This window comes from Homalodisca vitripennis, chromosome X (genome assembly GCF_021130785.1).
Source record: "Homalodisca vitripennis isolate AUS2020 chromosome X, UT_GWSS_2.1, whole genome shotgun sequence".
Lineage (NCBI taxonomy): Eukaryota > Metazoa > Arthropoda > Insecta > Hemiptera > Cicadellidae > Homalodisca > Homalodisca vitripennis.
In genome coordinates, this window is record NC_060215.1 from 55,720,873 (window position 1) to 55,733,822 (window position 12,950).

The window sequence follows — 12,950 nt, forward strand, 5'->3', positions numbered from 1 at the left end:
TTCGTTACAAATTTATCACATATCTCGCAATACACGATGCCTAGAAGCATAGTACACGATGTACGTCAGAATATAGTACACGATGTTAATACTAATACTCCCAACCCCTTGTTCTCACAATGAGAAGTCGCTGAAAACGCTGAAACAAATTTAAAAACTAGTTAAAATTGTATTCTTGAAACTAGAATGCGACCAGACGACCATAGAAAGCACATTACACTTCGATTTGTAATCACGAGTAGAATACCGCGGGAAACCACTGAAACTCAATCAACGCCCTTTCTCTCAAACCATTATCGTTGAAAACACGAGTTCAGAGTATAGATTGCTTTTGATGCTCTTGAAATCAGGGTGTGATGCAATTTATTGCTATTCAAGATGAATTATACGTTTTTCTGACTGTTTCACAAGGGGTTTCTGAAAAAAAAAACATCAGTATTGTGAAATTGTTGCCACGAAATGTGTATAAAAAATTACCGAGTTATTAATGCACAGTCAATTTTTGTGATCCACGTTACTGAAAACGCATTAAATGTTTTCCTTATGTAACTCTATTATTTTATGGAGAAAACCTAACAATTATTTGGCAGACATTCTTGCTTACCAACATCTAGGAAAAACCTTGAAAAAGTCTACAGTGGTTGAAGGCACATTAATTAGGAGAATATTAAGCATAAATACTATGTATGTTTATATTACGAGTTTATGTTTATATTTACTTTGCATAGGAGCAGTGTGTACTTTTCTACTTATTTTCAATCAAATAATAATATTAAATGTCCTTTTTGAAATGTTTAGGGCACTCAGATGTGACGTACGATTTCTGGACAGTTTTGAAACTGCCAATATTTTGCAATTAGTAGTTTTGATGTTTAGCAATTTAATTAACAATAGTGCAACGTTGCCAAGTAATGGTGATTGCGAAAGGTGTAAATGGCAATCATCTGTTAGGATATCTAACCATTATTTGTTAGGAAGTCTAACAAATTAAGTACATCAAAGACGTGAGACAAACATAAGGTCAAATGGTATTTTTCTGTCTATTTTAACGTATATAACCATTTTATAAACGCTTTGTTCACTCTTTTCAATTGTATTTACAAACTATATTTTTGTTGGCTTTGGTAAAACCCAAAGCCGGTCTGCAGCAGGCTATTCAAGTTAAGCCATCAAAGCGGGAAACGTGATGTGATAAAAGAAAGAAACTGAAGCTGAAGTACCCTACTTTTACCCTAGCAGCGTAGTGAGTTAAGAAGCCAAGGAAAGAATTATCTACGACTATAAATAAGTATTTAATAGGCTACTTATTTCTAGCCTGTTACTAAGCTTTAAAGAAGTATATAACTTATAGTTGAATGTCGGCGCACGTATTTACTTGAACTTTTATAACTCATAAACGGAATAAATAATTGAACGAAGTCAGCATTTTACGTTTTCATGAATACTTGGTTTATTACCAGCTACTTATAATATGAAATTATAAAAATAAACTTTCTGCTTTTAATGCCTAACACAACTTAACAAAGACCATCATAACAGGAAAATATGCTCAAAATATTGATCAAAGTATTCCCAACATTTAGTATCGTATTTATGGTTTGAGATCAAAAACTTAGTTATTGAGGTATTAATGTTCAAAGAAACAAATAAATGTTAACACCTAATCCACCAATATTTTGTTGCAATGGTTAGAGAAAACCGTTTCCTCTTCATCCGATTTTTGAAATTTTCATTTGTGATCTACTGTCAAGAATTTAGAAGGTAATTATTATTTTTTTATAAATTGCAATGATTCAAAGCAGATTTAAAGTTTCATTTAGTGAGAATGAAATGAAGGGGGAATGAAAAGTGGAGTTAAAAGCAAAGGTACCTCAAAAAGTGGACCATTGCTGGAACATTCGTAGGTCTAAACCAAATTCAATAACATTACACTTTGAAATGTCATATCTACGTTCGCACATGCCACACACAAGGTTGAACCGAACTACTAAAATATCATACAGCTAAAAAAATTATAATTGGCGAGTTTTTATTTTGTTCACAAATTCCACAAAAAATATAATTCATTATTATGGATATTGAAATATATTTCTGTACTTTTTAAACGTTTCCACTCATTTAATTTTTCGTTCTCAATAACAATAATATTTTTCAACTGCGCAAAATATAAAGTGTAATATTTTAATGAATATGTTAGTTTGCTATGTACACGGGTTACACCAAGTATTGATTTAAAACATTTCAATAACATCAAAGATTTCTATAGCTAAAATTGCCTCAGTGGAACACATTTAAAAGATGATGAGAAATCCATTGCCTTTGTTCCTTAACAAAAGCGTCTGTATATTCCCACAATGGCTCCCCAAGAAAGAGAACCTAGCATAACTCAGGCGTTGATCAAATTCGTCGGCTTTTGTCTTTCCAGAAGATACATATTTTAAACTAAACAAGATTTAAATATAGTGTACAGTATGTTACGATCGAAGTTAGGTTCCTTCGTTTATTTAGATAAAAAAGTACTGAAGAGAAATTTAAGAAGTTTTAAAGTAAAATTTTACTGATTAGTTTTCTCCCTAATCGATACTGTTACACACTGCAAAATGTTCAAAAGGTTCAGAAAAACATACGCTCAGCTAAGAGTTCTTGATATTGACATATCACTTGATAAGTAAACAATATAATAAAATGAAAAACAGAACTTTTGTTACCGATCTGATTCACTTTTCGTGATATACTAAAAGTAAACATAATAAATAGAAGCTGCTTTGAGAAAACAGTTACTATGTTAATATGACGAAAATAATAAAATCAACTTATAATGAAGATAGCTAATTATTACTTAGTTAATTTTGGAAAATTCACCTTGAGATGTAGTGCTATGTAAGGGTATTTGGCGAATTGCACTGGTTTAAAAATATATCCAAGTGTATGGAACATTGACCGATCATTACCTTACCTATGGTGTAAAATTTCGATCTCTGAATTTTAATAGCCTAAAAATAGAAAATTGCTATTGCTTCAGTAAGGTGGCATGGTTGTTCACACATCTGGAATAACCATTTCATTTTAAGAGTGGTTTTCTCTTATTGACACAGTTTTCACACAAAACCCGATTCCCAAATTAAAATTTGTTTTATTTCTTGAGGCATTCAAAGTTACTATCATACACCATTATCTACAAGTTTTTCCGGTTATTCTGCGCTAAAATCTGCTCACTACTCAAAAGTTAATTAAATTTAAGTACCAGTGGGATTGTTAAATGTCGACGTTCTTTCTACCCACACTTGGTATGCTCATAGGACGATGAAATAGGCGTGATGAAATTTATAATTCTCATTTTAGTTGTCTTTTCCAAAATGCAATGGGAAAGAGACACTCAACATTTAATAATCAAACTGAAGAACACAACAGTTGAAACACAGCACTGCTTCCAATTTTACTATCAATTTTTAATTATATAATTTGCAAAACTAATATCATGCAGTCCTAAAAAAACACTTAGGGAACTTTTTTTGTAAGTGATATAAATGCTGTGAGGATTGATTTTGCAACTCTAAGTAAACAAATAATTCAAAAAAGAAATAATGTCCACTGATACCGAAAATGTAATTATGTATGAGTATTGTGTATGGTTCAATTTCGTATACTTAAAAATGTACTTAGATGATATTACCGGTTGTACACGTTTATATCAAGTGCCACCAAAGAAGTCCTTTGAGTAATAGACAAGTGTAGAGTAGGGCAAATATGTTAACAATTAATTTGGACACAGTACCTATCAGAATATATGGCCTCAGTGCTCATATCAGCTAAGTCAAGCGGTATTTAGCTACGCAGCGGGATTCGTGTGTTATAATCGTTAAATTTTGATATTGCTAGATAATAATGAATGTAAATTAATCATGTTACGTTAATGACTATGGTCTAAGTTTTGTGTGTTGGTTTACACAGCATTAAAATATTACAAACTCAATTAAAATATCAAGTGTTAGCTATCTTTCCATGTGTTGCAAACAGTAAATAATTACATGATAGTAATGACAATGGACATGTGATTCTGAGATCTTCATGCCATACTAAAGTTTAGCGAATTTTGAATAAATGTTTCCTTAGTTTTAGTTTCATAGTTATTACAATTTTATGCCAAAATCGGTAATAATATTAATAATTAAATTATTTTCAAAAAATATATCATACTATTAATTATTCAAACATATAATTTGAGGGTAAATATTAAATTTACCTAGTACTCCGATTTAAAAAAATCATCGTTAAAATAGACTCTAGGAATTATTGTGAGGTACTTTTTTGTTTTAAACGGATACGTATTTGACAGCTGTTAAAAGCGAGAATCTCGCGTTATTCTCAACGACGTATCTCAAACTTCCAAATATAAGAATGTTGTTTGGCCCCTTATAGTTAATTTAAAAAAATATAATCATACTTTTTAGCATTTTGTCTATGCCTTTAAGCTAGAAAACAACTTAGATAGACTCTTTCTTCAATGGACTTCTTTGCCGGTGCCTTCTGTACATGTGTACATGCACATAGATAAACATACGCAAATATTATCGCATTAAAGACTTTTTGTTTTAGATCATTCTCAGCACGATCAGATGGTACTTGTACACGTTAAAACTTGTGCTTCCAATTGTACTTTGCATTAAATAGGATTGAAAAAAAACATACAATGCTCAATAATTGATGTAGCTGGTTGTACGTATACCTCTTTATTTTGACTTGTTTAGTTTTGTTCATAAATAAGCTGTCAACTGTGACGGTAAATAAACCCCTATTATTTCTCAGATATCACGATCTCTCCCCCCAGAAAAATCACCCCTGCTGTTTTGTGAAAGCCCCACCAAACATAACGCCTGGTGCCGCTCCTGGTCAGATCAATTCAGAGGATTTGTCATAACGCTCGGGCACTCTCATGTTCACTGAGAGATCTAACCCATGAGATACATAGGATTTTTCTTACACCCTGTGTACATAGGATGTCAATACATTAGGATATTACTTGACTTGGAAACACAGACTGAGTACGAGTACGAGTTTAACATTACTATAACATACGACATAATCCGATAGCATCCCACATGTTTTCATTATTAGTTTAGGGCACAAGCAGATCAGAGTTGACCTTATGTAACTTGATTATTACAGGCATAATATCGCTAAATAGGGCATGTCTCCGTCGCTGGGCCGTATACACACCCGTATGACCTTTCACCATATGTCACCAGCCACACTATACTAGAACTGCTCTTTGTACTAAATTGCAAATTAACATTTTTAGTGGTTTCAAATTGTATTTACACCTCGACTGTTTCGTCATAAATCCGTAACGATACTGCAACTACAGCGGTGTGAATCATTTAAACCTCGGATATTAAAGCAACTTCCCAACCAGAAGCCAATCACTGTGCCAATGAGATTGTAATATTAGTTCAATTACACGCAATAAATAAAATATACGAGCTGTAAAATAGCTTTTAATACGTGCCAAATTATATAATGTGATTTCATTAAATATGTACACAACTAATTCAAATTTAGGCATTAAATAAATAGGAAAAATCCTGCCTTTTGCTACGTTTATGTTCTGTATTATATAGTTTATTGCAGAATAATGTAATAAACTTCATGAAGTTGAAACGATTTACTAAAGAAAACTATTACATTCACGAATAACAATACATTTTCTTATGATATCTCATTACAAAATTCTTAAACATTGTTGCCACTACGAACAACGAAGCTTTTGTCACTTAATAATTTTCTAATTTTTTTTACACCCTGTGTACATAGGATGTCAATACATTAGGACATTACACTTCACCACACTACTCTTGACGTTGGAATAAATAAAACATATCATACAAAGCATAGTTCTATCTTGCTGAGTTCACCACCTGTCTATTTGGGTTTTTATAAATAACTGTATACTTAAATCGGAAAAAGGCATGAAACTTAAACCTTTAAAAATGTTGTTAGTCTAATTAAGATTTGGTTTTAAAAAGATGTTTCATAAATACAGAATTTCAGATTTAAAATGTGTGCCATATACAATTTAATAAATCGAAAAGGGATATCTTATGAAACACGTATAAGAATAGTAAAGTAAGACTTACTCGGGTGAACAATTTAAGATCAGAGTTATTGCGCTAGGACGAATAAAAACGGAGTATTGAAGATTTTTCTGAGTACTCTCCTTCACTTAGAAATAATATAATAGTAAAACTACAGAAGGCCAAACTAGATAACAATAGCTGATTATTTTTTCCGTTAAGAGTAGTAATGAGATATAATGAGATAGAGGATTTTATTAGTTACTATTTGCACAGACAGTTCAGTGGTATACAGATGTTCACCGACTAGAGTATGTAACCGTTGTGTTATGCGGTAACGATCTCGTTACGCTCACTAATTACTGCTGTTATTATTACTTACTTTAACCTCAAACGCTACATCCATCATTATATATTAAATGGGTAGTTATATTCGACAGTTACGGTTTTCTCTTGTAACTAACAATGGCTTTTTATTTTCATGTTAGGTTTGATTTTCGTTGCCTCGTGCGTAAACACCAAATTTGCGTTTTATATTAATTTATAATATTGAACAACTTAAATAAATCCAAACTTCTATTTGTATCCAACTTTTAACCGTTGGTACTCGTGATCTCAATAAAGTTTCAAATAAAAATTAATTATGGTTTAAAATTACCAAACAAAAATATTCTCTAAACAGCATTTATAAATAAAGCATTATCTTGGAAATCGGGTAGACGAATGCTTGGACAGAATAAACAGAACGGAACAACGTGACAGGAGATAGCACACGATAATAGAAACAATTCTGTAGCGCCATCTAGATGTTTTGTACTCTATTTGCGTTTATTAAATTGCTTACCATATATTACAAAATTACTGTGTAAGGCTTGTAATACAACAAATAAAGAAACCCAACTCTAGAAGGTGATTATAACAGTATCAGCATTATTAATATAGCGGTATATACGACACAAACAGAAGAAAAGAAATAAAATTATTATAGTTGTAAATAGTAAAACCATGCCAGGGCTAACTATTACTGACATTTATAGGAGAGGACAACATTTATTTTCAAATGATTTAATCTTCTGAAAAACTGTAACAAATTGGGATGATTTAATAGATAATAAATACCTCGATAATGACCCAAACAGTAACAAATTCCAGCTATGTAATTATCCTGATTTCATAACAGAACTATTAGTAAGGTGATCATATAGTAACAAATATTCTAAATCATACTAATAAATCAAAGTTAATGTAATCACACATATTGAATATTGTTTTTATTGTATTGCTGTAATAATTGTTTGTATTTTTTACCCAATTTTGAAATGGCAACTTTTTAAAAGGAACCAAACTTTCTGGTGCAGGGAAAATCACATTTCGTTTTCATTATAGGTCTTTGGAAAATTATTCAAGGAGAAATGTTTACAATTTAAGGTATTTTGCTTTTCCGTCCAAAATATACATTGCATTTTATTGTCCATCCAGAAAACGTATATGTAATTCTGTTTACAAAAAAAGATGCATTAAATTTTGTTATAAATAAAGGAATCTGGTCTCTCTGGCTCCTGTTGTTTACCTAGTAAAGGAACAGGTCTACTATAATTCTTTCACGTTGGAGTGAACAGTATACTTTTGATTACAGTTGCATAAAAGTCAGGTTAACTTGAAATTTTTACGTGAATAATGAGTATCGTTGTTTTTTCCCCATTTCTGGGAAAATAGCCATACCCTTATCGTTGTAGATTTCTTACCTCCATTTGGTCAAGAGGAGGTTAGAAGTATCCAAATCCATTGAATAAATAAATATGGAAACTACGACACATCCACAGTTTTTGAATGAATATATTATTAAAGTTAATATTAAAGTATACACATATAAATATAACAAATTTAATTTAATCGGTAATGTTATTAATTATTCCTAGATTTTGTTATTGTTCTCATAGCTAGACAAACGCTACGGTCACGTCGGTGTACTTCGTCTGACACTTGAGGGGCAGGATTTGATATCGCCGTCCGACCAAGGATTTTCGAATTTCTCTTCTTGTTAAGGATTACATTTGAACCTTCAATTCATACACTAGGATCAGTGCAAACTTGTGCTTTGTTCAAGCAAGTAAGACGATTCAAGCGACTCTATTGTAGCGACCTCTGGTCGTTTAGGCGAACCCATTGTAATGTGATGAATCGTAAGCAGCCTTCCCTGCTTTGCATAGAATCTTCTTACCTCATCTGTATCGAAGTTACAGTGACAATTAGGACCCAATTTTGCTAAGCACGTACATAATAGTTTATGATTTTAATTTAATTAAATTAAACACATTATACGCAGTTGAAAAGATATTTTAATTTCATTATCAGATAAGTTTGTCATGACAATCGACCTGTATAAGTAGCTAAGAGGTGAAATTAAGAATTAATAAATTCTCAAGCTGTCAGAAAATCATACAAAGTGCGTTAATATTGTAAATTTTGTTAATAAGGTAATGTTTATAATATAAATAATAAATAATTTGTTAGATTGGGTTAGACATAAACTTGGAAAAATAAAATATGTTTGGATATTTTAAGAATAATAAGTCTCTGGTGGTGAGCCACCCTAATAATTTACGATGTAAAATTACAGCGAGAATCAAACATTAATCTTTCCGTCGGGAATTGGAACAGCGGCGTCATGAAAGTTTGGGTGTGGTCAGAAATATATCGCCTTATATTATAACAGGAATACAACTGGCATAGAAAATATGTCCCTCGTTGTAAACCAAAACTTCTAAGACATGCTAAGGGAAGTTGGAAATATTACATTAAACTTATATAAAAAGCAATATAATTGTTTAAATGAAAAGGAGTAAGCAATGTAAATGGAAGTCAATGTTTAACCATATTCTTTAAAAACGTTCATATCAAAATAAATAATAAGGTAACTCATTCCTCGTAAGATTAATAAGCTAGGCGGAAGAAGTCCCTCCTACTTGACAGAAGGAGATGTGTCATGATTTCCTTGACGGGAAGAGGTTCCTCATACGCTATTAGTCTGCTTGACGGGAAGAGGTTCCTCATACGCTATTAGTCTGCTTGACGGGAAGAGGTTCCTCATACGCTATTAGTCTGCTTGACGGGAAGAGGTTCCTCATACGCTATTAGTCTGCTTGACGGGAAGAGGTTCCTCATACGCTATTAGTCTGCTTGACGGGAAGAGGTTCCTCATACGCTATTAGTCTGCTTGACGGGAAGAGGTTCCTCATACACTATTAGTCTGCTTGTCGGGAAGAGGTTCCTCATTTGTGCGCGCACGGAGTTCTTCTAAAACGTTTTTGGTCTGTAAACATTACAGGTAACCAATAGGGCGTGAAAATAAACTGCAATACTCTTTTAAAACAATTAGTCTTTGTGAAGAATAATCAATTTCACTATGGTTGCATATTTGTAGTTTAAGTTAAAAGCTGAATAAAATATTGTTAAAGACATTTTCTGTGTCAATTAAAAAAAACATGTTTTAGGATTTTCATATTCTTGCTAGTTAGATTTCGTTTAGAAATGAAAGTTCCGCCACAATACATAAACCAATACACAGTATCGACGTCACATTTGACATTCAAAACTCTGACAAGCTTCCGGCTAAAACTTCCGAAGATCGTTCCAAAATTCATCTTGGATTCGAGTGATCCAATGTTTTTATACATACTTTGTGAGTAATTATTTGCAACGTTACTTACAGTCAAGCAACTTTATTAAATGTATAATCCATTTGCCATTTTTTTACAAAACTGTATAAATTCTCAGCGTTCCTTTATAACGTTTTAAAAACATGTTAAATTTATAAAATATAATCAGAAGCCTTATGTCAAAATGATTAGGAAGGAATGATTTTTTTCAATATAGTGTTGTATATTTTATATGGTATTTGCATTGATTATTTACTTCGGAATTTATTACACCTATAGTTAACTATGCAGTTTATGCAGTTTTGATATATTTTATTAAGTTATTAACTAAGTTGGGTTATAACTAATTTAGGTACACACCCTTTTTTATTTCCTTTCAAAAAATGTATTTTATCACAATGTCTTATTAGTGAGGTACATATATTATGTGTTACAGGTCAAATTGAAAATATAAAAAGTATTGAACTTTAACCTCACAAATTGCACACATGCAATAAAAGTAACGTATTCATTATCAAGTATGTTTTTATGTAAAGTTACTTAAAATTATTATAGATATTTTATACTCATTTTGACTTAATATGATGAAAAATAAAAAATTTTGATTCTAACAGTGAGCTTAACTTTTAAGATGTGGTATTATTTTTGTAAGGAGTAGAAAATAAATTACTAGATATTGTATGTTTTAAAGTGATCCTTGTTATTAAGCGGTGTTGGATAATTGGTTAGATTAGGTAATATAATTAAATTTCGGTAAAATAATGTAAATTGGGCAGAAAAACGACAGATTTTTTAAAGCTCGAATAAGAGGTTTTCGAGTATTGATGATATTTTTGAGGTTGATGGTAAAAACCTTCTGAGGAAAAATGAAAATTTTAAATATTGGAGTATCTTTGTTGAGGTACACAATAACATATATTGCATTGAAAAAAATCTGTGGTAATTTTGACACGCTCTTCACAGGCTTCTAGAGGCAAACACACAAAAATGTACATTCACTCGCTAATTATGTTACTCCCAGTCCCAGCTCCGCTGCCAGTCCGCGAAATGGGTGGTTTCCCAGTCAAACACGAAACACTCGCCGACATCATAAAATGTTTGTAACGCTAAGCAGCATTTTATCCCAGCGTTGGTGCATTCTTGATTGTAAGATATGTAGGTTTAGGTTTTGTACTACATAATAAATTTAATGTATATTAATTTAAATATTAATTCTAAAATGAATCCGTTCGTTGTCTGCACGAATTGTTAAGGTGGGAGTCAACTCCGGCTGACAAATATGTAGCATATCTTTGATACATGATTGTATCTATAGACCAACATGAGTGACCAGCAATTTTATTGTGATAAGATTGGAAATGAGTGGCTGAATCTTCATCCAGACAGACGGATCGATCGCTTCCTCCCCTCAGCCCACCACCCTCTTCCCCGCCGCACTCCCTCTGACACTCACCACCCTCGCCCCCGCTGCACTCCCTCCGACACTCACCACCCCTTGCCTCCGCTCAGGCTACCCCGCGGCCGCTGCAGCTGCGTAACGTGCGATATTGTCATCGACATTCGCCAGGCTTTCGATCACGTTTGACACACAATCTCGGCGCTCAACACTTGACAACCTAAGTGGAGGAACACATGTATTGTCATCTTGTGTTCTGCGCTAGTTCCAGAACCAGTGATCCAGAGTAATAATTGACACAAGACGGTGTTATAATTGAATTAACGATAAATTCAGTGGTGTATTCGTGGGGCTAGACGTACTAGAGTAGTAATTTAAGGACTGTCCATATGTGGCGACAGTAAACGTTTTTTTCAACATGGCTGTGTGTGTGAGACCCATAATTATATTCCCTCGTCTTTCAAATAAAAATCTGTGCAAATAAAACAACCGATGCATTTTACTTCAAATTAAAAACCATACAGTTTTGTGAAAATTTTGCTCAAAGCAATCTGTAACACAATTTGCTTTATATTTTACTAATTTAATTAGTATTACACATATATGTTACATTATTATGTCACTACTAGTAATTCTGATTTAACTTTATTCAGTTTATACTGCCCTTACTAAGTAGTTAAATTGTTGGACTTTCTAAAATAAGTTTAATTTCCTTACAATGTTTAAAGATAGCGCCCTATCGGTTTCAACTTTTGAAAATTCCCCAGAAAGCCATTGAATTTGTAATTTAATAAAGAGATTTTGGAGAAGCGCTTTGAATAATTAATTACTGAATTGAATGTTTGGTTTTTTAAATGTAATAATAATATCGTGATATTCGATTTATCTGTAATATTAAGAGGCACTTTATGGTTTGAGTATAATTTATGAGCGTTTGTATTATTTTCATTTTTTTAGATAAAAAGCAACTTTTATAATAACTTCCAAACATCCAATTTGTTTGTTGGATACATGAAATATGTTGCTTTTATTATAAGTTTTAAAATGAGGTGTATATTTAACCTGCATTTTAAAACTGTTTAAATTCCGTTGTTTGGAATATCAGTTGAAATTAATCGTGTACGAGTTGAAACAATACTGTACGTAACTATAAAACAATCTTAAATGCTTATGTAAAACTACAAAAGATGAATAAGATCAGATATTCTTTTAATCCACCCCCTCCCATTTCAGCGCCCAGTGGGCAAACGAGTCAATTGTCAGAATTTTGTTTTATTTCTCCAATACTACAAGTTCTGTACGAGCTTTAAATAAAATTTCACATATGTCATAAGTTGTCATTTACGACATTTGAGATGACGGCTTTGGACGAATTTGAGAGAAAATTTGGGGTTTTATGTAACTTGTTTACAGCAGTCCTTGTTCGTGGATAATAGCAACAAATAAAATAAATCTGTTTCAAAAACTTTATGGAGGAAACAGGATTTTTCCGGACATTTGCCATTGCTCAGTGGTACAAACTAGCGTGCGTTCTTTATTAAAATATATCAATGGTGAAACATTTATTCCGAACTGCATTCCGTTATCACAATGTTAACAACTGCAATTAGAATATTTAGTCTAACGAGGCACTAGTAAAATATACAACTAATAGCCAGTAATGGGACAGTAAAGTACAAATACTTTGTAAAAACAAATAATCTCGAAACTCGACACTTTTAAATTTATTAATACGAGTTGATTTCCATAACAAAACCGCGAACATGTAACCTTAATAATATATCATACGAAATTAAGTACATCTGGAAAATAACAAGTACATTT

The 12,950-nt window shown here is 32.1% G+C and overlaps 1 protein-coding gene across 17 annotated transcripts in view; it reads right to left on the reverse strand.

The window, feature by feature from the left end:
- Nucleotides 1-12,950, reverse strand: part of LOC124369008 (proteoglycan 4) — a 218,418-nt gene that overhangs the window by 90,289 nt on the left and 115,179 nt on the right. The gene's annotated exons all lie outside the window — the stretch shown is intronic.